Source organism: Piliocolobus tephrosceles, chromosome 11 (genome assembly GCF_002776525.5).
Source record: "Piliocolobus tephrosceles isolate RC106 chromosome 11, ASM277652v3, whole genome shotgun sequence".
Classification (NCBI taxonomy): domain Eukaryota; kingdom Metazoa; phylum Chordata; class Mammalia; order Primates; family Cercopithecidae; genus Piliocolobus; species Piliocolobus tephrosceles.
The window spans coordinates 17,396,170-17,421,408 of NC_045444.1; the positions used below are offsets into that span (position 1 = coordinate 17,396,170).

Below are 25,239 nucleotides of genomic sequence, written 5' to 3' on the forward strand. Positions count from 1 at the left end.
AAATAGATTCCCTTCTAGGTTCTGTCACTTAGTAGCTATATGACCAAGAACCAAAGTAATTTAATTCTTCCAAGCCTCGGTTTCTTCATCTATAAAATAGGCAATGATCTCACAGGGATGTTAGATATATAATCTGTGAGATTGTATATGGAAAGAAGAAAGCATTTTCTGTTCTAAAATTCTGATCCTGTGATTTTCAACTCTTGTTGATCTAATATAAAATCCAATTACATGAACCCACAATTTATTTAACAAGGAATTCGTAGACTCAGTGCTTCAGTACCTTTCTCTGACAACTCCTTCCTGGACTGGAAGACCAGTGAGTGGTGAGAGCCATCTTGCTGTTGCCCAGAACAGAAAGCACAAGGGGGAGGGCCAGTGTTTAAGGTACATGTGACTCAGCACATGGCTATCAGGAAACAATGCGTTTCTTTACAAAATGAAGGTCATTAACAACCTCTGCACTGGCAAATGTGACAAATTACTCTGTATTTATTTCAGCTTAAGATCTTCTACCTGAAACAGTTCACGTGACATTAAAAATATCTCACCAAGTGGCAGTGTAAAATTGGGTGTAGCTAGGGAAGGTCACTGTGCCCTAACAGACACGCTCAGCGACTTTATGCAATTCTAAATGTACTCTGGCCTTGATAGAATTTACATTTTGCTATTACACTTCAGTGCGTTTTGGAGAGAGCCAGATGTATAACAGTTGACAGGCATGCGTGTCAATACAACAGATCCATAAAGCAGGAAGAAACTGGGCATAGGGAAAAGGTAGCTGATAAATAACAATTACCATTAGCCAGTGACTAAATACTAATACCTTCATACTCTTCTTTTTCAAGACTATCACATAACCCTTACCATGATATTGGCAAGCCTATGAAAACTGGTAATAGTTTGGGTACTACTAAAATATTCTGTAACTCAATCTGTAGGCACCATGGGAGGTACTGAGAACAGTGCCTGGCACATAGTAGGTACTTAACAAATATTGAAACAAAACCCAAACAGGAATGAATAAATGAGAATCCTGTTTTGAGTTTCCCTGCTTAATTCCAGGTTCATTTTATGTCACAGTTGCAAAGCAGTTTGTGTTTAGTCATCATCAACTACACAATTAAACATGTTTCACTAGTTATTTTACACAGCTAATGCTTCCATTTGTTTATAGCACGGAGAAGAGTGATAAGTTAGAATGGGCAATGCCATCTCAAGAAAGAAGAGTGAGCAGACTGATGAAATGACGTGACAAAGATCAGGCAGAAAAAATAGTGACAAAAGGAGCACCTGGAAGGTCCAAGGCCAGCTGCTCCCTGGCTCTCCATGACCCAAGGGCATTTATTACTCTCTGGGAGGCAATAAGGCAAAGGGAGAGAGGTCAAGATTTTCTTACTTGCCCAAGAAATCATTCTGACATCAGGAAAGTTTGGGTTTGTGAGAAAAAGTTGGCAGCCCTTTAACTTGGTCTCTGTGGAACTCATGCGTTGGCCTTCTTGTTCAGAGATGGTGCCACTGGCAGTGATGTAGACCCTGGAATCAGGAGTAAGAGGCACATATGGGACCCCTTTCCATTTCTGTTTTACCATTTGCCTCTGCAATTTGAGACAGACCCTTCATTGTACCTTAAGTGTTCATTCTTATATAGTCAAAAACCATACAGACTGAACAACAACATTGCTATCGGGGTCTAATTTCTGTCTTATCCAAAACCTTGGAGTAAGGGCTCTTTACCTTTACCTTTGTTTACCAAGATATCTCAGTTTTTTTCTCTCATAATGACCTTCTCCTTTTCCTCTGTGTTTCCATGTCATGGCCTCAGTTCCACCTTTTCTTGAATCTTCCCTAAACCAATAGAAATACTTCCCAGCCAGTTTCCGTGTCTCAAGTCCTGCATCCCTTCAATCCATTTTCCATACTTCTGTCTGTACACCAAAAATAAAATTCTAAGCCTCCCAACCAAGTGAATGAGCCCCCTTTTAGCCAAAAGCATTCCAAAGTAAACCTGAAACTCTAATTCAGGCCATGATGAGAAGGTGGGGTCAGACATGCCTCATTATAGCCTCCTCTCTATGGAAACCAGGCACAACTGACCAGCCTTAAAATTAAAGCAGAGATCTTAAAACTGTTAAAATAGACTTTTTATAGCAATAAGATACCCAGTTCCAGCCTGACTCTGGTATAGCCACACATGACAGAGAGCAGGCACCAAAAGAAATTATTTTACCCCAAAATATATTTTTTTGACATATTTTGAAATGGCCCTGCAAAGTGGAGGAAAATCTACATTCTGTAGAGAATCCCCTTCCCTTTCCAGGTCTTTTCCCTGATCCAAGAGAGAACTGACTAAGAGTCTGGCATCTTTTAAGGTCTGATAAGAGTTCAAAACCTGCTACCTGGAAGCTTCCTCTGCATGACAAAACTTTGGTCTCCACAACCCCTTATCTTAACCCAGAAAGTCCTTTCCATTGGTTCCAGGTCTTTAGATAATGGATCTTTCAACCAATTGCCAATCAGAAAATCTTTGAATCCACCTATGACCTAAAAGCCCCCAGTTTGAGTTGTCCTGCCTTTCTGGGCCGAACCAACATACATCTTATATGTATTGATTGATGTCTTATGTCTCCATAAAATGTATAAAACCAAGCAGTAGCCTGACTATTTGGGCTCATGTTCTCAGGAACTCCTGGGACTATGCCACAGTCCATTTCTCATTCATTTTTGGCTCACAATAAATATCTGCAAATATTTTACAGAGTTTGACCTGTTGCCTCGACACTTCAACCCCACATGCGATTCCGAAAGGCAATCTTGATTGCATAGGAAAACCAGTTGCTTAGCACTGAAACACACCGACTCTTAGTGCAGCAGGCATAGGGACTGTGTACAGACTTACACATGCAGAATAAACTGGAAACCAGCCATTACCTCCCTCAAACCATTGTTAGACTCATCCAAGATTTGTAAAGCCCAGCGACACAGCAGCTCCTTCAGTTATTGCAACTACTGTTTCATGACAGCCAGTTTTTGAAGGACTGTAGTCACTCAGGCACACAAAAAGCTCCAAACTATTAAATAACAGGATGCTATAGAAGGATTCAATCCAGAGACATGTCTGTGGAGGGGGAAGGTGGAAGATTAACTAGTCATATCTAGGAATAAACCTGCTAACTCATGTGGGTAGTGTAAATAGTAGATCTGGATAGAATTACCAGCTGAAAATTACATTTTAAATATACTACTAATAAAATATTTCCACACTGGTTACTCTCCGGCAAAATTTTATACCTGCCTCTTATAGTGTCAGGATGTCTCAAAATCTAAATTAAATTAAACAACACACTTGCTTTGACAGATCGTGTGTTTATTCAGAAGTTTATTCAAGGCAGGAGTATGCACAATATCTGACAGTATTCAAGGCTATAAATTTTTTAAATCACTGTTTCAGTCAAATGTATCTAACAAAATGCTTTTGGAGATGATGATGTTAGTAAACCAGGTAGACTTTTTGACATTATTTACAGACATGCAGACGTTACTCCCTTAACAAATCAACCCTTGAATCTTTTTGAGTCCCTGATTGATTACAAAGGGATTACAAAGAGAATAAAACCTTGCAGAAAAAGGGAAACCCTCCTGATCTAGGAAACTGTTAACCCCGTAGGTGATACACGGGCACCTCTGGAACCAAATCCTGGGCTACTTGTTCATTTCTGACTGAAAATTACCTTTCTGAAAGTTCCATTTCTCATTATCCTTTATGGTCAGTTCCAATCCAACATCTTTTTCAAAGTCTGTTGAGTCCTTCAGCTCATGTTCATCTCCAGTTCCTTGGCCATTTATAGGACTAATTGTTCCTCTTGATTTTGCATATAACTTATACATTATCAAGACAGAAAATGCATCTCATAAAATTTAGGACTGGACCAAGCACATAGAAACTACTGCAGAAATGCTTTTGGAGCTTTGTAGCAACTTCACATTCACTAGAACTGTGACTCTTAAGGTGTGGGCTCCAGCCCAGCAGCATGGGTATCAGCATCTTGTTACAAATGCAAATTCATGGCCTCACTCAGACCTGCTGAATCAGAAACTCTGGGGTGAGAGCCAGTAATCTGTATTTTAATGAGTCTTTCAGGTGATTCTGATGTTCGTGTATGCTCAAGCTGGAGAACTACTGTACTGGGAAAACTGGCATCTATTCGGAAAAGCTTGACCACCTATGAGAAGAGCCACTGAGGCTCTTATAATAGATTCAGAGTTGTTTTATTAAAAAAAATTCCCAAGTCTATTTGCAAAGAACTATTTCTTGCAAAAAGTAGGCACCCTAAGATTAGACATCTGAGAAAAACAATAACAACAAAACAGGAAAATGTTTCTCTAACAAAGCAACACAGATGATATTTCCAATTATCAGGAGAATTACTTAGCACTTACTGTCAGCACAACCACAGCCTCCTGAATTAATTCATATTCTGGGCTGAATGAATGTGCAAAGCTTATTCCCATGGAAACTGAGCACTATACAGATTGATAGGGTTATAGAGCATATAACTGAGCTAAAGCAATCGCCAATTTTAAAAGATTAGCATTGACAATTGGATGCAACACATTTATTTCCCAAATATCAGGAGTGTCTCATCTACATTCAAGGATAAAGGACTGTCACAATTTGATTTAAGAAAAAAAAAAAGCCCTACTACAACACGGCCTATCAGCTTTTGAGCTTGGGCCAAAATGAGGCAGAAGCTCTGTTTTCTTAATACTCCCTTAATTACAAGGAGACTGTTTTTAGCATTGGTATTAAATGGGTTGCTATGGCTTCCTGCCTGAGAGTTCAGCATGCCAAGTTTCAGTCAGGAGCAAGCTATGAATGGGCTGAATAAGATGCTCACAAACAGAGTTTCACAGCCCAAACCCCTACCACAGAGCATCCCATTAGGAAGATTCCTGGGAGGTAACAGGGAGCTGACAAGGGCACCGCCTCCCTTCACTTTCCGAGACATTCCTTCTATGGCTTCTCACTAATAGCCTTGTCCTATAGGATCCTTGTCATGTGTAAGAGAAAGCTGCTTCAAACAGAAGCGGATCTGCTGCCTGCTGCTTCCGAGCACAGAAACCATGTGGCAGTTGTTTAGTCCTCCAATAGGTTTGTTTGTTCCTTGGGCAATTTCAGCGTTCCCAAATTTTATATATGACTGTGACCAGAAGGGAAGAAGGCAAACAAGAAGTTCAAAGCAGAGCTAACCATGCTTAGATACAGGTCCCTGTCTTTGGTAAACAATACAGAAATAACCACTGGGGATTTTATCTCTGTGTTTTCAGAGATAGAAAGAACCCCAGGTAACACAACTCTCAATGTTGAAAATGAGCAAATGCAGCCCCCAGAGCCATGCTTACGTCTAATATCTATTCAGATATCCAATGAACCTTCCGGCTTCAAAATTCTCCACTCCTCTGATCTTGTAGCTTCTCATAGGGACCAAGCCTTTGAAATTTCAGGCTAGGTTTTAGTGATTCGGGTTTTTGTGAGGAAAAAAATATATCCATAAGGAACATATACCCCTCGTTTGTGGTTGTTTTTGTAAAAGCTTAGCCTTTGACAGCTGTGGCTACTGTGTTGCAGAGCAAGCTCTGGTTGTTTCCAGAGTTTCATCATTCAGAAGGTAGGGTCAGAGCAAACTGCTGAAAAAGGCTGGGGAATGGATCCAGACACGTTCGTGGATTTCTTTCAGGATATTTACATTTACATGCAGTTAGGCAGGATGTGTATGAGGGAGAAATAGAGGAAGCAGAGTAAAAGTGGGAAAGGAAGAAAGGATGAGAAAGGAGGAGGAAGAGAAAGAATGAGAAAAAAGGAAGGATGGAAGGATGGAAGGCAGGCAGGCAGGCAGGAAAGCAGTCAAGAAGAAAAGGGCAGCAGGGAGGAAGGGAGAGAGGGAAGGAGAAAAAAGGAATGGTAGGGAGAGAGGGAGAAGGGAAAAATGGGAAGAAAATGAAAGATAAATATGTACAACTTTGATGCATCCATAAAATTAAATAAAGAAAAAAAAGAAAAGAGAGACAGGGAGGGAGAGAGGGAGAGAAAGAAGAGTAAACACAGCAAAGACATACTGTAAAAGAAGGAAGTGATTTTCACCATGTGTCTTTCATTCAACTGTGCTGACCTGCAGGTGTAGAGAAGGTGAAGGAGTTTGTACTCTTTCTCCAAGAGGTGATCAACTCGCACCTGGCAATTTGACACAATTACCTCCCAAGCTTTCATAGTCATTATCTTGGCTTCCACAGATACAATTGTTTTATGGCTCCAAGAATAATGCACTCCTTTTGGAAATCTAGCAGTCATGCCTGGGTTGGTGACCTCCTGAATCAACGAACTGCTAGCTGGCAATACTGAGTTTAATACAGGTGGCCAACACAAGACACTTTACTTTGCATGGGGAGTAGGTGGCTCTGTAATACTACGAAGTTATCAGTAACATTTCAATTCTGGACTGCAGCTGCCAGATATAAAAGGCTTTATCATTTTGTTTGCGACTTTTGCAGATGTGGTTAAAGTCACACAAAGGCTCATACCAAAGGAATATGAGCTGCTTTTTGGTTTGGGACCCAGTACCAAATTGGTAAAATGAGCCAGCTTTCAGGAAGAAGTTTTTTATTATGTGGACATGAGATAAATATTTAACTTGCAAAGCTTACTTGCACATTAAACGTCTATCACAGAAAAGGGAAATACCCAAGTCTTTCTGTCTCAGTCATCTGTGGGTTCTAAAAATGCACAAACTAGATGAAATATCATAAACACATTTTCAAAAGGCCATGCAAAGAAACCAACACCAGGTGGACACATCTTCTTGCCACCTCATCAGTGGGCATACCAGAAAAACCAGAGCAGACTCAATGCCGAGGAAAAGTGACATGAAAGTCCAACTGTTCTTTTATTTATTTATTTATTTATTTATTTATTTATTTATTTATTTATTTATTTATTTATTTATTTTGAGATGGAGTCTAGCTCTGTTGCCCAGGCTGGAGTGCAGTAGCACAGTCTTGGCTCACTGCAACCTTCGCCTCCCGGGTTCAAGCGATTCTCCTGCCTCACCCTCCTGAGTAGGTGGGATTACAGGCATGCACCACCACGCCCAGCTAATTTTTGTAATTTTAGTATAGAAAGGTTTTCACCATGTTGGCCAAGCTAGTCTTGAACTCCTGACCTCATGATCCGCCCACCTCGGCCTCCCGAAGTGCTGGGATTACAGGCGTGAGTCACCGTGCCTGGCCCAAGTGTTCTCATTTTGCAAATTCTGTGATTTTCAGAAATGAATGGATCCCAACTTGTTTCTGACACACCATTTTTCAAATAGTTTCTCTGGTCATTCACAAGGATTTAGAAGAGCAAGCACTGTAAACACTTCCAAGTCTGGGCTTGCTTACCTAGAAATGTATCTAGAATGTATTCTATAATTTAATCTAAAATCTGCGTCATCTTGCAGGGAAAACACAGAATCTTATAAAAAGGACAAACTGCTTTTGAGAACGTGGATGTGATTTTAGATTTGCAAAGCAATGCAATTACAAGTGATCTATTTGTTTGGAAAAACAGACTGAGGATAAATTCTATTAGTAATTAATTCAACAATAATATGAATTTGCAAAGATGTATGCTCTGCTCTCTAAAAAAGGAATAAGTCAGAAAGTCTACCTCAAATCTTCCAAATCAATGAGGTTTTATCCCTCTGAACTTAACAGAATTGTAACTTTTGACAAACTTTACCTTCTAACTTACAACTCAAGCGTGCTCATCACACCAGAGACACTACTCCAATCACACTTGTCTTTCTGCTACAGCATTTTGGAAACCTGAAGACTTCTGTGGGACAAAGCACATCGGAGGTCTGCTAACCAGACACGGCAATAACTTATCTCAAATACCCAAATGACAACTGTAATGGCCGTATCCTAATGAGGCAACACTGGCCTCAGCAAAACAGCACCCCTAAATTGATTATAAAGTTAATAGAGCAGCTTTGGACAAAGTGGAGAGTTCAAACATTAAAGTAGGATTGCAAATTAATTTTTTAAAATTTATCCTGACACATTTGAAAGAAATTTAAGCAAATACCTGATTTTCAGACAGCAGTACAAATGATCTATATTGAATTTTCTTCAGGATCATCTTTATACGTAAGTTTATTAGGACAGTGATGTACTTGTGACAGATTTTTTTCCCTATAAAATATCTCTCTTCCCTAATAACTGATGCCTGCAATTCCATCATAGCCATTTCCATTATTCCTTACTTAAATACAACACAGGGACAGGGCCCCTATGCTTGATTAGTCCTTGTAACACCATCTCTAGAGCTATACTTGGAACACTTTGATGGCTGGAACTTTGTGTTTTCCTTCTTCTTCAGTATTCCCTGCAGGACCTCATCCTGTGCTAAGCACTTGATATCATAGAATCATTGAGCTCCAAGGAACTCAACAGATTGCTGGGGTCCATCCTTTGATTACACAGTCAAGAAGATAAAGCTGAAACTCAGAAGAAAACTGAGACTTCTCCAGAGGAACTCAACGAATTAGTGACAAACCTGGGTCCAGACGTGTGGAGCCCATAGACAGAGAAATTTACCCATCAAATATTTACTGAGCTCTGTTGTGTGCTGGGCATTGTAATATAAGCTGAGGACACGGAATGATGACTACAAATACATTGTCCTACAGAAGCTTGTGATCTAAATGAGTTGGCTAGACTCATACACCAATGGTCACAGCAAATCTACCTAAGTGTCATTATAAAATTGAGTCCTTAATTAACTCTGTTGAATCAATCTAGGGAAGCTTAGTAATTGAGATATAGAAATGATTTCTTTCGGAAGATTTCACCTAAAAAATGTACTGGAACTTAGATTCCACCAACAGGTCTTTAGCTGAGATTCCAGCAATTTCGAGTTAACTTTACTAATCAGAATATGTTATTTGCAGTATAGATGTGAATGAAGAGCTCATCCATTTGAGTCATATACTCAAAATTAAAGTTGTGTTCATTCATTTTTTAGTTAACGTATTAGGTGTGTAAACAAAGAATACAGACAGAAATCCTGATTTGATTCATTCTTCTGTTCATAGCTCACTAGTAAATATTAACAATAGCTAAGCTATTAACTTTTCTAAAGGATCAATTTGTACATTCTCTTTGATGATGGTGAATCCCATTCAAGTGAAAAACCTTACTCTATTCAAGTTTTCATGAATTCTCTCAGATAATTAGTTTCAGGAAATAGCACTACACGACATCTTAGCATTTTCTAGTCCTCCTGGGAATTTCTAAATCATGTGACAAAGACACTAATCACAAAATTCAACAGAGAAGTGATATTAACATCTAACACTCAACATGCAGTCTTTGCTTCATAGGAGCCTTCAGGTTCCCTAGATCCTTAAGTGTCTGTTCACCTCACTTACCGTGATAATTTCCAGTGACTGCTGCTTTGGTGATCCTTAATATAAGCCCAGAAGAAAGCCTTGGGTTTCCCGAGTATCTCAAGACTCCACCTATGTCCCTGTCTGGCTAGTTCGCTCATATCTGCATCTAGTTTATATGTGCCTCTAATCAAATGTTCTAGACTTATCTAGTTTCAGAGATGGGGAAGAAATGCCATGACTTGGCTTGTGATCTGACACTACAGTGACCCTTTGCTACCTCTTCTCCATGCATACATTATGGGGCATTGGTTCTTTTTTACTCTGTACTTCCACACAAATGGTGGCTGATTTCCAAGGGACTGACAGAGTGGAGAGAACATTGGATCAAAGGCAGCCCTCTAGTGTGTGTGGACGTGTTATTTGATGACTTCTCCTTCCTTTGGCCAAATACAATAGACAGATATAGATATAGATACATAGATATCTCATTGCTTATCCTGAGATTCATCCCAGTCTTAAAATCCATTCAGTCTTCTATCCTCTTTCCTCTGTATGCCATACGCCTACATCATACCCTTCATATTCATAAAAGGTCAAAGCAGAGAAAGACTCAAGACCAAGCCTTCCCTCATGCAGTGAGCCTCTGAACCTTCCACCCCAGTGACTCCCAAGGAGTACACACCACAGCTATGACAGAAGCACTGCAGACATTTCAAGAAAAACATATTTTAAAGAATAGTAATAGTTTCAAGATTTTAATAGAGGCACAGTACTTCGGACATGAGGCGTTTAATGAATGTGTGATGAATGAAGAACGAACGAACGAATGAATGGGTGAGTGGTAAGCTTCCATGTGTGCCTGGGTAGTAAGGCGGCTCCCTACAGAGAAGGGGACTTGGATGGAAGTTGGCCCCTTTCCCTTGCTCTATTTTGCGACGGTAGGCATCTGAAATGATCCTAGGTCACGTCCAGATGGGTGAGCCTACTTCTGGCATCTGAGAGTGGACAGAAATACTTTCAGCTCTCAGGGGTGAGCCAGTTTAGGTTATTTAATCAAGAGTGTGTATGGTTTACCCACAGCACTTACTGGAATAAAGTTTTACTTGGTAGTAAACCCAGTCCCACCAGTAACAACCCTTTGTTTTTATCTTATTATAGTGACTGTTATTCATTTCTTCCTTCACACAGTCATTCATGGAACACCTTGGAATACTCCTTTCTACTAAACTGTACTGGGGGTATAACTGTGAACAAGTTAAAACTCCTGTTCCCATTTCAGTTCTCAAATAATCACAGTTCTTACTGTTCTGGAGTATGACTTTTATCTTTCTCAAACAATTGCTTTTGGCTCTTGCCTCATCTGATCCTTATACAGGCCCAGAAGAAAACAGAGGCCCAGAAGAGGTTAAAGATTTTGAGGGTGGCACACAGCTAATTAGTAGCAGAGCTGGGTCTTGTTTTATGACATGGAGAGCTATGCATAGTTTCTGTTAGCCAGTTTCATTTTCCTTTCAACAGGAGCCCTGCAGCAACACACTTATCAACAAGGGCAGTGATCTTTGGTTGGACCTTCTCTGGGCAAAGGACTTTGGACACCAAATATGCTTTCTCTAATAACGACTATACTCGATTTTCCAATTTTTCATTGGGATCTGGTAACCACCTAGGAAAAAAGATGAACCATCTTCCTGCTCCTATTATACTAAGACTCATCCTACTTAATTCCTTATTTCAAACGAGAACTTTTGTTATTTCCAAACAATATTCAATTACCAAAGAGTTGCTCTGGATTAACGGTAGGACACAACTCTCCTTTAGGATAGAGCACATTGTCCATCAGCCCCTCCAAATCTGCCAAGAGTGAAGAAGGAAGATGCCACCAAGGAGGAACCAAGGCCTGGGAGCCCTAGCTGTCACTCTCCTCTTCCTCCTCTGAATGGAAACTCCCTCTGAGCAAATGACAGGCTCTCCAGGCCCTTCAGGACTCCTGAGAAAAGCGCTTAAATCCACAATACGCTCCGTGATCTGGTTTTCATTTGCAGAGGGGAAAAAAAAAGTCTAATGTTGGAGGTTTAGCTCCATGGGAAACTACAACTGCAAATTGAATTTTTGAAAATTAAATCCAATTTAAAATGCATTAAAAACTATTTAAAGCAATCTTCTGGTGAGTCCTTGGTTATATGAGGAATCTTTCTGGGAAGAAGAAAAAGCAATCCCTGGTGTATCTGTTGTATACATCTGGGTTTACACCAGTAGAACTTTCTTAAAACAAGGTGTGGGGGCCTGAACTGCAAAGGGCTGAAGACTGGCACGATCCTCACTGGATCTCTCATCAAAGCACAGAGGAAGGTTTCTTTGCACAAGAGAGATTAAGTTGCTATTTAAATCAAAGGACCTCAAGCAGAGGGGGACATGCTTTGAGAAGAGCCACTGTAAAAGAGCCATTGAAGCTATGGCACTGAACCCTACAGAAGATGGTACCTGGGAGTAACCAACCCGTCACTATAGGAAAGGAAAACCACACAGCTCCTCTCATCTTTGAAATCTGCATGCGATACGTGTGGATGGTGCAAATATTAGCAGCATGAGCTTTGCAGAAAGATAGACCTTGCTGTTTACAAGTTCTATGACTTTGAACAAGTTATTGAATTCTTGAGCCTCAGCTTCTTCATCTGTACAATGAAGATAGATAGTACCTCACTGTAGAGTTGTTGTGAAAATTAAATGAGCTAATACAAATTAAAAGTTTCATCCAGTATCCTATTATAATGTTAGTTGCTACATTATCATCATCAATTCCACTAATTTAGATGAGAATGAAAAACCATATGGAATATTCTAAGGCCTTCTGATTATTCAAAAACATCATTATCATTATTTCATACAAATTGATCACACACCGAGGAGGGTGTTTAATTGGCCCCACTCTTTCCATCCCAGAATTCCGGGTTCTATTTATGTCAAGCTACTCTGTCCCGAACCAATTGCTAATAACCAATAGGATATTGGCCTATTTCCCTTCATCAGAACACACTTGTTCTGTGCTTCATTCTCTCAAAGTCCTTTCTCAACCAAATGATAATTGGACAGACTGATTCCATTTATGTCCAGCCTTCCAGGTGACATACTACAGCTCAGTTTAGCACTTAAAAATTAACTTTAATTCTAGAATTTCAGTACTATTCAGCACGTGCGTTTAAGGTAGCAATGTACCAGAGCGGAGGATTAGGCCCAAATTAGAAGCAGGCTGAAAATATTATACAAGAACCCTGGTGTTTCTGCCTGATTCAAGTTACACTGACTTCCAATCATGCATTTTATCTTTTGGCATGCGTACATAGGTGCCCAATAAATGTTACCTTTGGTGATAATAAAACAAAAGCCAAACTTTCAAAAGCTAGAATATCCAAAAGACCATTGTCTGCATTCTTGGCAGCAGCCAGATAGCCAGTTTTCCCAAGTCAGCAGCCTCTGAGGAGGCTGGCGAGGGGCCAGTTCCCAGGGTTGGTGCATTCCTGGGGCCTGGCAAGAGGCCACTGGGACCCTGTTTCCTCTTTCCTTCTCTCTACGTAGTGGAAAAATTTTCCCATTTTGACCCCGCTGAGTCTTTTTTCCCCCTATCGCAGCAAAGGGAGTCAGTTGGGAAATGTTCTCCAGTTCCCTCCCAAAACTCATCTCCCATTGCTCTAAGCTGGCAGAGCTTAAAGCAATTGAAGGCAGAAGACAAACAAAGGAGGGTTCCTCTGGCCAGTCATCCAGTCTGATTCTATCAGGAGCACAGAGCCTGGAGCAAGGAGAATCAGCGGGACCTTGTGCACAGGGAGTCATTGTACATGTGCTTGGAAGACTACGGGCACTTCTGGAAGCTTTTGGAATAAAATTACCTATTATAAATAGACACTGGCTGGGTTTCAGGGTTGAGAGCAAGAGGCTGAGATTTCCAGAAAAATAGAATGCTCCACATAAGAAGGTCTGGTGTACAGCTCATTAATAGGGGACTACTGAGCAACTGAACTAAGAAGAAAGGAATTTGAGGTTGGTCAGACATGACCTGTAGTAAACACCTGGGTAAACATTTCTGGCAGATAACATCATGGATATGCTATTCCACTTTTAAACATCATATATGTATATATGTAAACCAAACATTAAAAAAAAATCTTTTCTGAATGCTTCCTACCATGTGCAGACAAATGGCCATCTGGAATGGCCACATCAGCTGGTCCGCAAGTTTCCAGGGTAGAGAAGCCTGCATGCCAGGCACGGTACTGCATGCCCTATTTGTGCTGTGAGTCCTTTCCCTAAATTCACTCAGCCCTTTGAGTAAGAGATGATCATCTCTACTAATAGATGAGGACATGGAGGCTCAGAGAAGGCAGGTGACATGGCCAAAGTCACACAGGCAGTAGGAGGTAAGTTGGGATTCAAATCCAGTTCAGGCTCATTCTCCAGCCAACTCATGTTCTCTCCACTGAATTACAGGGTGCTGTAATCTATTTCCACTGTGCCCTTTAAAATGCGTGCTTTGCACACGCATGTTCTTAATACAGTTTTCTTCCTGAGACTGCCACTGCTGCTTCTACATTTGATAAACATTTTGGAGATTAGCAGATAGGAGCTGCACCAATCTCATCATAAAAATATATTTCCTTTGCATAGGGTGCCACAGCCTCCAAAACAATTCCTTGTTCTTTATATCACTTAATGACAACATCCCTCATCACAGTGTCCCACCATTGAAGACACAGATAGTCAGAGAGTTTAAGAAACATCCTAAAGGTCACACATCTACCAAACACTTCAACTCCAGCTCTAGTCTAAGGGCTTATATGCAGTTCTAATGCAGTGAACAATCCACTAGACCACCCTCCCTGTACCTCAGCATCACACAACTTTTATCAGGACTGTTGAAGAGAAGACCCTGTCACTGGTTACGTGGAACTTGTGTTCTGAAGGTGCCACATCACATTGTCTGGTGAAACCAAATTGACAAGGCCAAGGGAATAGACTGGAAAACAACACACAAAAATCTATTTCAAATAAAATACTAAAAATGGGTTAGCGTTTTCTCAGTCCAGCAATGTGAGAAGAGAGGGTGGCAGATTATATTATTTTATAGAGTCAGTGTGCTGGATATACTCGTTTGGCCTCTCCACATCTACCCTTCACCCTTCCCTGCCCTGGTCTGGGCCCGGAGCACTCCATGGGCCCCATTCTCTCTGGCTTCCAATTGGGTTCAGCCAATGGAGGCACCAACAGGGGACAAGATAGTGGGAGGAGAATGAGGTGGGAGTGTTCACGTCCTGATTCCCTTGCTGCAGGGCCAGCGTGGTTGGCCATATCCCTCCACCTAAGGTGGTATTTCCCGCCAAGTGGCTCACTCCTTATAGACACATGGTTCTATAGCCACTTTCAAGGCCTAGTGGCAATGACTCCCCACTGTTTCAAGCTGTGGGGGCTCCACTGTTATTTTGTTGCGCTTTCTACATCCTGTCACCCATTTTAAAGAGGCCCTTTATTAAACTCTCCTCCAGTACCTGGCACGAGTGTGCAATGTGTCTCCTTCCAGGACCTTAATGCAGTAAACAAGAAAACAATATTACTGATTTTGTCTTCGTAGACAAATTATGGGAAGTTACTCAAATCCTCTAAGAGGATGAGAAAGGCTAACTACTTTAGACCAGGCTCTCTCCTCCAGTCACTTCCTTCTCGCTGCACCTCACCAAACAGAAATTTGGTCAGATATTCTGCCTCAGGGACCTACTAAACTGGGCCCAGGAGATCTCCACATAGCTACCTACCACACTCACAGTCTAGCCGGGAGTCCACTCCGGGAGGAAGGCAGGACACCACTGGCCTCATCCCAGTCTGTCTAGTTGGTGCCTTTAAAGACTTCACTCTCAGTGTTCACCCACCCAAGCTGGATCACTGCCAGCCTCATGGCCACTCCATCTCCAAAAATGGCAGGCCTCTGAAAACAGCTCCTCCTCACAAAAAGGCCAACAGCCCTTGAGCCTACTTATCTGCCGGCTCTGACAGATGGACCCCAGAATTCACCAAACCAAATGATTTTATTTCCCTCTACACATCTATGTGCATGAAAGCAGTCAATGAATTAATTGCATTGGGAAACTTACCAAGCTGAAGACAACTGCTTAAAACCAAGAACCAAAAAGGTGTGGAAAGACAGAAGGCAAGCAAACCTCAGGGGCATATTCGGAAATGGACAATTATGATCCATTAAGCCTGGATAAGAAACTGAAATTTATGAGGAGGAAACATCTGGAACTGCCTGGAATGTAAAGGAACCAGGAGGAACCACTTTTTGGTCTTAGAGTGAGCAGCCCAGACAAATAGGATTCCACGTTAGGAGAGAATTGCAAAATTAGTGTATAAAAGAGACAGAATGGAGGCAGTGCATCTGGTGTTAACTGAAGCGTTTGAATATGATGGCTCCTGGATTTCCTTTTGAAATATTAATTGAAATTGGGCTGGAGATGAGGGCTGCATGAAAACTGGCAGAAAGATCATAAATACTGGTTAAGCTGAGCCAGAGGAATGGAACACGGCAATGCAACATGAAGTAATGAGAAATGCTGCTCCATTCATGGCCATGAACCCTGTGGATGTTTAATAAATATTAATTGATAATAACGAACTATACTGCTGAGTGGTAAATTAGTGTAAGTTACCTAAGCTGCTGAAATACAGCTAATATATGTACAGTTTGTACAGTATACACTGATAAATGGATGAGAAGAAAAGATGAAAATGATTTAGCTATGTGATGCATTTTGCCTTGCATCAGGAATTAGGGGTAAGAGGATGTTAGAGGAGTCAGGAGGGGTGGCCAGAGGGGGCAAGAGGAAAGTTAGGACAATAATTCAAGATTATAGTAGACCTTGCTTAGGGTCTTGGCAATTTCTCAAGTACAAGCCTGGCACCCTGGAGTCACACCCCATTCTTTTAAACACTGTGGCTTTCTCCATAAATTTCTGCTTCGGGGAACTCAGGTACATCATAGATTAAATTTGGACCAATTTATTGAAGGAAGATATGAAAGCCCTCCTCCTTGAGGAAGCCCTCTCTGATCGATATAGCCAGAAGAACAACTTCCTCTTTGTAACCCCATCAGTCTTGTTGTTTGCACCACTGTATACCTCCTGGTATTATGATTTGTGTATATGTGACAAGATTTTTTTTAAAGCTTTGCAAAGCAGAAATCGTAGTCTGCATTTCTTAGCACTCATTGCACTGTGTTTCACACCCAGTAGGTGCTCCATTCCTTTGCTGATCAATGAGAAATGCGAAAAAGAAGAGCAGGCACATATCAGAGAGAGCACCCAGATGCCTATTAGGTTTGGGACCAGCTTCTAAAGGGATCGATGAAAGCTCTACCTCCTGTTATGGACAAAGCACTAGAGAGTCTGCCATGGGAACGATCCTAGGCTGCCAGAGGATGATGCAGAAAACTCAGTTGCCATGGAAACTTGTATGATCTGATGATTCCCATTGTTGAAAGATGGTGAGACAACAGGAGAATGACAAATAGACCTTGGAGCCCTAAGAACACACGGAACATGCCAAGCAAACATCTCTACTCATTTGTACTTATTTCTGCTACAGAAGCAGTCTCATTTCATCATCTGTCAATAACACAGCATTTATAAAAGGCTTTCAAAATGTGTCCAGTTCCTATTTCTATTTGGTGATCTCAGTGACAACAAGGATGCAAAGAACTACCTCTGATGCTAGCAGACACTTATCACAGCAGCTGAATACAGGTGAATGAAACAGGTGTCACCAGAGCTCCTGCTCCATGACTCCAGCAAGGGCAGCCATCCAGGCAGGTGCTATGGTCAGCACTAATGGCAGGTGAAGCCACCTAACCATTCTTGCATCCCAGATTCCTGTGAGAATCTAATTATATCTACAGACTCACTCCCCAGAAAAATGTACAAATGCATATAACATAAAATATATCGGCTGGGTGCCGTGGCTCATGCCTATAATCCCAGCACTTTGGGAGGCCGAGGCAGGTGGATCATGAGGTCAAGAGATCGAGACCATCCTGGCTAACACGGTAAAACCCCATCTCTACTAAAAATACAAAAAATTAGCCAGGTGTGGTGGAGGGAACCTGTAGTCCCAGCTACTCTGGAGGCTGAGGAAGGAGAATGGCGTGAACTTGGGAGGCGGAGCTGGCAGCGAGCCGAGATCGCACCACAGCACTGTAGTCTGGGTGACAGAGTGAGATTCCATCTCAAAAAAAAAAAAAAAATATATATATATATATTTTTAAATATATATATATTTATACACACACACACACACACACACACACACACACACACATATATATATATATCAGAGAATTCAAAGCCCTGGAAGTCTTTTCATAAATCTCCCCTATCAAGCACCTTTGGGACTCAAGAGAGTCCAGGACATCATATTCATAATCTCTGATGTAAAACAAACAAAAAACTTTACACACACACACCAGAATCATCCTTGGGCAAACCTGAAAAGCAGCATGCCATTTCCTCTCTCCAACTTTCCCAAACAGCACCCTGGGCGTGCTGCATGTGGGGCTCCTTTATCCCATATTCAGCACCCCCACAACTGTGTATTTGGTTCATAAGCAGCTGCTCACTACTAAGTTCACTCCCTCATTCACTCATTCATTCATTTTCCTCAGCTTTTTCTATGTGTCAGACTTTAGGAATCCAATGTAAAGATGACACGGTCCATGCCCTCAGGAAATCTACAGTTGAGATCAGTCAGGGGTGATTTTTCTCTTCAGGAAACATAATGGCCATGTCTGGAGACAGTTGTGGTTGTCACAATGAGGGAGGGGTACTCTTGGTATCCAATGGGTAGAAGCCAGATATCCCAATAAACATCCTACAATACACAGGACAGCCCCCACGAAAAAGAACAATCAGGTCCAAACTGTCAATAGTGTCAAGGCTGGGAAACCCTGTTCTTGAGCACACAGGCCTGTGGGAATGTGAAAAGGCCAGAAGTAGGTATTATGCCAGCTCAGGAAGGGGCGTGTTCATAACAACTCCGGAACATGTGGCTTTGACGGCAGCCTGCCTTCTCTTCAGAGATGAGAGGAAGCAGAGAAGGAAGCAAAGGAGCCATTCAGAGTGAGTAACAACCACAATGAAGGTTGATCCTCCTTCAGGCAACGTCAGAGGAGGCAGCACCAATTCCAAGTGCTGGGCAGACAAATGGCGTTTCTTCCAGAATCTCTTCATGGGAAATGCTGCTGACTCTCTACTTACCTCCATCAGTCAGCGGCCCAGCAGAGGGAATGTGCGGCCATTTGATTGGACCATCACTTCAGTCATAAATCCCATTGCACGCTGGGGAACGACTAGACGCTGGAGGTGCCCCATCACTCACCAGGTTCTCCCTACTCTTCTCCCATTCTAGTCAGTAACTCTACCTTGTACATGTACACGCCATAATCCGTCCTCATATGAATAAAAACACAAAATTGTACATATATATGGGTCTGTGTGTGTACACACACACACACACTCTCTCTCTCTTATAAATTGCAATCTCTTCTAAAGTTGGTTTCAAGGTCTGGTTCATCAGAAAATCACAAGATCAGAACACAGGCCTAGACCCACGTTCTATATTCCTTATAAGTCTCCCCCTCCCACCACCACTCCTTTGTCAATCGTTTTGCTGAAACCAAGTCTGGCCTCCCTCTGCTGTAGACTGTTCTAAACCGCAGGCTCGTCACTGGGCACAGATGAGGCAGGTGTGCTAATGCACATGGTCTCGTCCTATTGAGGCAGCTGGTGTTCTTTCACATTGTGAAGCACCATGAAGGAGCTCCCAGTCGCTGGCATAAAGGAGTTTTCTACTTCAGAGCTGTTAGCTGTGCAGACCCAGTGTAGTCCAGGGGTAGCCAGACCTGAAGTGAAATCCCACCTCTACCTCTTACTAGTTCTATTGCCTTGAGGAAGTTGATTAACTTGTTAAGCTTCAGATTTCTCATTTGTAAAACAGGGATAATTAGAGTTCCTACCTTAAAGGGTTGTTGTTAAGTATTAAATGGCAGTTTCCATATAAAGTATTGAGCAGCATGCCTGGCCTCTATTAAGCCTCCATACATTTCAGCTACTATTACTAAGGGAAGGAAGCCATCCTGGTTGAGACTTAATGCATGATTCACTGAGTGAACATGCTGAGCTGTCTGCCAAAGTGGCTTTGATGTTAGATTCTGCCATCCTCATTGCTGACATGCTCTATGCCCACTGCTTGGACCTAGTCTACTTCTGTCCTGCATTCAGACTCTGTGCTCAGCACCAGTGTTGCTGCAGATCTTCAATGGCCCTCCAAGACTTCTCTTGTTAGGATCTGATCTCTTCTCGTTCTTCTGGGACTCCCCTCAAGACTTGCAGCAAGTGGCACCTGTGGGTGGTGCCCACCTGGCCCAGCCTCCCCTGCCTCCCCATAGCTCATCTGCTCCCAGCTCGATCCACGGGACCTGGAGATCTGCATTGTTGGAGAACAGGTGGGCAGGGCACTTCTGCATTTCTGGACCCGCAGTGACGGGCCGAGCTCGGCTGGTGGACAGATTCACCGGGTAGATACTTGTCTAAGGGTCTGACACGTCTCTAATTCCACCTCTGCCAACTCTCAAGGGGGCACAGTCAAAATGTCCGCATGACGCTTTGGAAAAGTTGCTAAACCGGGCCAAAGCTAGTCTGTTCTCCACCACTTGCTTTTTTCCTAAAAATAGCCTTCACTAGATCCTCACACATCACCCTATCTTCTGATACCTGGCTCAGGCCATGGTCTCCGTTCTAAGTCCATCAAAGAGACACTGAAATAATAGCCCAGTAAGAGGAAATGAGGCAGTTGGAGGAAAAGAACAACTCCCTCTCATTCTTTGTCCCTCCCTGACTTAATGCTCATTTGGGAAATCTCAAAACCATCTTGACATCAGAGAACAAAGATGTCCCAGGCCTCCCAGAGGACAACTGGGCATGTCCCCAGTGGCCAGGGGCACAGGGCAAACAGTACTTTATATACGCTTCCATCAATAGACATGGTCAAGGGGGACTGAGATTAGAGTAGCCGGAAACCTTCTATAGGAAGCTGGTGTTTTGGGCTCTGTACAGCATCCCTACGGTAAGAGGAGGTCTAACAAGAGAACCGTGAGAGTAAAGAAAGATCCAGTCATACCTGAAGCAGTACAGAATGAAGACTTTTATTTTTTTACTATTAGCAACCCACTGGCTGTAGGCTGTACTGAGCAGCACCAGCAATATCTCTATTTTGCATTTAGAAGAAGTATCAGCAAGGCTGAACATGCTCTATGTCAGTATTTTCTAAATATTAGGAAATGCCTTCTAAACATTTTTCTGTCCCCCTACTCTTCCTACTGGGGTATACGTACCTTTCATAACAGCCTGAACCTGTTCCTCTGCCTGCCTTCATATCACATTTACTGAGGGTAAACACAAATCACTACTTAGAAAATCAGCACCCAGGAAATGTAAACCAGGACTTTCAAAATCCCCATTTCTCTTATGCATGCGGATAGCCATTAGAATCCAGCCTACTGCCTGTCTTTGTAATTAAACTGTTTTTTGATTTTTTTTTTAAGAAAATAGCTACATTTGATCATGTGTCTTCAGAGGCAGCTCTCTTCCTACAACAAAGGTAAGCAGTTGTAACTACTTATGTGGCCTGCAGAGCCTGAAATATTTACTATCCAGACCATTACAGAAAGAGTTTGCTGACTCCTACTTCAGAATTATATCTAGTCACTAAATGGCGGGGCGGGGGGGGGCGGACACAACGGAACATAAAACAGCAGAGATTTAAATTCAATATGAGGAAGAAGTTTCCCTGGGAGAAAAAAAAATCAATAATAACATGAGTTGGCACCAAAGGATGCAGGACCAATATCCTTGGGTTGCCTCTTTTTTCTCTACTCTCTCAGTCTGCAGTTACCAAATTCCCTCTGTTGCTTCAAACTACAGCTCCCCCACGGCCCCTCCTCACATCTTCCCAGAGTGACCTCAGCTCCTACCTCTGTCAGTGACACACTGTTCATCTCCATCTGATGATATTTTTTTCTGCTTATTAGGACAGCTTCCCCAGATAAACTAGAAGCACTTGAGGAAGCCTATCCCCCTGTGTCAGCCAGGGAGACCAGGATGACACACTCAAAGCATCTAACTGAGGAGAATTTGCTAAAGGGACTGTTCACTGAATTGTAGACAGAGCTAAGTCAGACCAACAAAAGATGGGCTAACAACATCCAAGAGCCATTACTATGAAGAATCCTTAAGGGGTATGGGGAAACAGAAGGTGCCAGAACACAGAGAGAGCAGTGGTTCTCACTAGAGCTAGAGTTCTGAGGAGAGGGTTGTCCAACAAAAGCTGCAACTTTAGGCAAAGGTGCCCAGTTCCTGTGGTCCATGACCAGGCAGGGCGAGAGTGGGAAAACAAATACCTCAACCTCTGATCTCCTGCTAGGAGGCCAGCAGGACCTCTTTCTCCCATTGGCCAAACCCAACCAGATTCCAGAAGGTAATGCCCATGTGGTACATCCTCCACATGTGATTGGCCAGGTAGTGAAGGATAAAGAGTGGATCTGGAGGGAAAGTGCAAACCATCCAGCACATCCCCATAGCTGGTTTTCAATAGTGCTTGTTGATTGACTTCGTGTTAATGAATGTTGTGGAAGGCTTGATTACTATAATGATTTGGAGAGACAGTCAAGAGTCTGAAGGATGAATTCAGGGATGTGTGCAGTTCCTTTTCTTCCTCTACAAGCTTGGCTGTGAGAGCTGAAGGTTTAGTGTGGCAAACGTTTTGTCTTCCTTTTGTGGGCGAGAAGAAAAGAGGATACCAAGAAGGAATTCATACTGCTACTCTCATCTATGCTTAAAAGCTAAATGTATTTCCCCAAAATTAAAAAGAGAATGTTTGCTACTTAAATGTGAGCTGGTAAGAAAGATAACTCACGCTCCAGCATGCTCATCAGTTAAATGCTATCACAGCCACAAGTGTCAAACAGCTACATGGGCAGCCCGGGAATGAGTCTGGCAAATAAAAGAACACAATGTGAAATGATGACTTTTTCTGATCAAAAAGCATCCTAGGGAGGGCTGAACAGTTTTGGGTCAAGAAGAGGCCTCTATTTCTGGGGTGATTTTTATTGCTATCGGAGAGAAGACCGTACTTGCTGTGAACATATGGCTACTCCGCACACTCCTACTGGTGAAGGCAAACTTGTAGTCACTTGTCTTTCTCCCTGGGTCTTTAGCCCCAACAATGAAACATATTTTTCATTTCAGTTTCACTTATGTATCACTTTCTCTTTTAAAAGGGTGAGTTATAAAGTAAAAAAAAAAAAAAAAAAATCACCATCAATGAATATTTCAGTGTGTTACCAGGACGCACGTACGTGGACACGTATATATGTGCACACACACACACTCAAACCCTCCCCTATGCCACGTGACTAAGGACCATAAACTCATTTTCCCCAACTGGTACTTTTTTCAGTTTTTGTACTGTGAGTTTCTTTATTCTGTGGTTCCTCAAGTCTAAAAATGTAAAAGCTGTTGCAAGGGAGCTATAATTTCTACTCAACACTTCAATGATTTGATTATATAAAATAAAAAGTATAATGAAATTAATAGCACCTTATTCTTGCAATACATTATGAGAATATTTTCCTGCAAGATCTGAAAGTGGAAATTACCTCTGGGCCCCCTAACTCTCAAAAATATGGGTCGTGATGATTACTGCAATGGAATTTCAAGACTGAAGAACGTAATATGTTTCTCTTTCCTCTATTCATTTTCCCAAAAGGACATCTTCTCTTCCTGGGATAGTATATAATGAAAGATAAAGAACTTAAGTGACAGATTGTTCTGCTTTTGGTGTAATCCTAGCGTGTGAGCTCAGAAAGAGCAGATAACCTCTCTGGGCCTGAAGTAGTCTGAAAAGTGAAGGGACTGGATAACCCATTTTCACTTTAGCATTCTAGATTCAAAAAATAAATTAAAAAACATGCATTGGGAATGAAAACTGCACTCTAATGCCAGGTTTGTTGTTGTCGTTTTCTTGTATTTCACAGCAGCCCTTATCCAGAATCTTCCCCACCTGCTTCTTGCCTAGTAATTTGTGTGGCTTCAGCATATAGCTGAAGAAGAGGGCAACATCCTGAGTTCAGATCCTTCACAGGCCAGGCATCTTTGATCTCATCCCTGGTCCAGCTTTCTTTCTGACAGTTGGAATTCATTCAACATGCTTTCAGGTTCCCATTCCCAAAGAATCAACTCAAAAAGAATACTCTAGCTGCTACTGTCCCAGAGGTAGCATCTCATTTGAAGAACAGAACATAATACTACAACAGAGGGCAAAATTGTAGTCACTTGGCCTAAGTGCAAATAATGTTAAATAGCATTTAAATATGCCCCTACACACTGTGATAGGAAAGGACATCGTTTTTCAGAATTTTCCCAATCTGGGCATGCAGATGTAGCACAGTCTGCCTCTAGGAAACAAGGAAACGATTTCACTAGTGTAAAAACTCTCCTAAGCATGATACAGGGAGACTTAACAGGATTAAGTTTCTCAGGTGGTGCCAAACAAGTTCTCGTTTTTACAGCGTTCTTCTATGCCAGCAAGTCAAGAAACATATTTGCAGCCCTCAACAAGTTTCAGGGTACAGCCATATGCCAAAAAGAATGCAAGCTCGATTTAGGGTTTTCAGCTAGACTGGTAATGTGACAGGATTTCACTTATGCCCATTTCCAATCTATCTTTAGGTAAAATTTAAATATGAGCATTGACACTGTTTCCCTTTTTCTGATCTACAGGTACCTAAGATCCCCCCTGTCTTGTCCTGCCCTATCCCTGCCTTCCCAGCATTCTGGGCTCTGCATTCTTCTGTTTTACCAATTCCCTCAACAAAATTCTGTTCATCTGGTTGACATTTGGCAGAGATCCAAGGCCGTTTATTAATGAATGCTACTATGAATTATTGAAAGCCAATAGCTTATTATGTTTAACTTGATAGGGTATTTGCATAAAACTTGAGATCTGAGGCAGAAATCTATGGCTTTGGGGAACAACCAATATCGATGATATTTCTGGGTTAAGAGAATCTTTCTTGAGCTGCTCACATCATACCATATGGCTGTCTCTGTCCTTAACCTAGGCCTAAGACAGACCCTATTGGCGTGCTGATATGTAAAAAGTGTTTTTCTTCTGCAAAGGAGAGGCTGAGAAATTATCTCTTTATCCCAAGTTTTCCCAGAAGTTGAAAAGGGAATACACACACATACACACATACACACAGACATCCAGACACGCTCACACACCAATGTCAACACATTCAACCTGGAGTTAGCAAGACATAGGAGGTGAGATGGGGTCAGATCTACAGAGAGGAGGACTTAAAATACACCAAACTTAGCCTCTAAAGGTATGCTGGTCAATGCACAGCCCAAATAGACACAGATATTGATTCTGACTAAGGAGAGAAGAATTTGACATAAATGCTTAACACAATCTTCTTCTCAAGTCCCAGAAACTCACATCTATGAACAATTTGTGAGGTGGAGTCTCAGCCATTAGGAGGTAAATAACTAATCTGTTCATGACAGAGCAAGACCTACAGCTGCAAAGTTTGAAAGGCATAATGGATAAATCAAACCAACAAATAGTTCACTGAACTCTGCTAGACTCCAGGCCAGCTACTCCGCAGAATATACAAGTGAATAAAACACATCCCTATAAAATGTGCACAAGAAGG

General features: G+C 41.9%; 1 protein-coding gene across 1 annotated transcript in view; it reads right to left on the reverse strand.

Moving 5' to 3' along the window:
* NCKAP5 (NCK associated protein 5) overlaps window positions 1-25,239 on the reverse strand; it is an 836,097-nt gene that overhangs the window by 810,067 nt on the left and 791 nt on the right. The window lies entirely within an intron of this gene.